General features: G+C 41.1%; 1 pseudogene; it reads left to right on the top strand.

Moving 5' to 3' along the window:
* Window positions 1-699: 699 nt before the first annotated feature.
* On the top strand, window positions 700-822 carry LOC117702249 (small nucleolar RNA SNORA17; annotated as a pseudogene).
* The last annotated feature ends 470 nt before the right edge of the window (window positions 823-1,292 follow it).

Below are 1,292 nucleotides of genomic sequence, written 5' to 3'. Positions count from 1 at the left end.
TTAGCAGTAAGATATTAGAACACCATCTTGGGAGATGTGCATGTATGTGCTTGTGCACACATGTGTACGTGTGTACATATACTTGTGTGCTTGTATGTAAGAGGACCAATAGTTAATTTCAAAAGTAGTTTCTTACTAGTCAAAACTTTATTTTCTCCTAGCCTATTTGGATGGGCTGGCTGACCAATGAACTTTAAGGATCTGCTTGTCTTTACCTCCATAATATAAGAATTATAAGTGTGCATAACCTATCAGCCGTTCATATGTTCTGAGGATCATATTCAGGTCCTCGTGGTTGCAAAGCAAGCAGTTTACCAACTGAGATATTCTCTAGCAAATAGACATACTCTCTTCTATTTATACATCCCAAGTTTAGAAAAATAATAGATATAATATTAGATAGAGGTTCAACTTATCTTCACCTAACAACTGCCTACTAATTTACAGATGCATTTCAACAAGTATAGTTTTCATCAAAGTACAGAGCCATGGACAAGACCAGCATGTGCTCCTATGCTTATAATTCCTAGCAGGCACAGAATATGTATGTACTCACACATTAGCAGATAGAGGTCACTGGGGTCACATAATTTTAGTTTTAACAGAGCTGTAGTGTTGACAAATATTAATATCATTAAATCAACACAAACAAATTTGGAAGAATGCAATGGAGATGGCTTAAAAGATATAAGAACCATCCCCCTAGAGGCATTGTAGGTGTGGTTACTATGCCATGTGGGCATCAGTAGGTTACAGAAAGGAGAGAGGCTTTGTCTTTACTCAGTGTGACCTAAACATCTGAATGATTAGTAGCCTAACAGACCCTAAAAAAAATAAAATAAAACCTGAGCTGGAAGCAAGAATTCCGGTGCTTGGGGGCCCGTATAGGGAGCTAGCCTGAGACAACCACTACTCTGGTGTCACTGTGCAGGCTCCACCTGTATGGTCTAGCTCCCAGAGACTACAATAACCTACTTGGGGCCTTGTAACCCAGTGGGAGCATGCCTAACACTACCCAACCTGGGATCAGAGACCCATGGTGGGACTGACCACAAAAGGAAGCAATTCTAAGCTGTGGGGCATGGAGAGGGATGCAATCTGAGATGACCACCAGTCTGGAACCTCACAGGGTTGAATGAGCAGATCATATGAGACATGACCATTCCTGGTACAATAATGCACAGTAGGGCACAGTACTTCTAAGACTACTCCTGACATAATACCAGACACTCAAAGACCCTGGGTGCCACTAAGAGGAGGAAGTAAATGGTAGAGGATTCTAAGAGGAATAA

This window comes from Arvicanthis niloticus, unplaced genomic scaffold, assembly GCF_011762505.2.
Source record: "Arvicanthis niloticus isolate mArvNil1 unplaced genomic scaffold, mArvNil1.pat.X pat_scaffold_611_arrow_ctg1, whole genome shotgun sequence".
NCBI lineage: Eukaryota > Metazoa > Chordata > Mammalia > Rodentia > Muridae > Arvicanthis > Arvicanthis niloticus.
The sequence above is the reverse complement of the archived record's forward strand: the minus strand, read 5'-3'. Positions and strand labels throughout refer to the sequence as shown.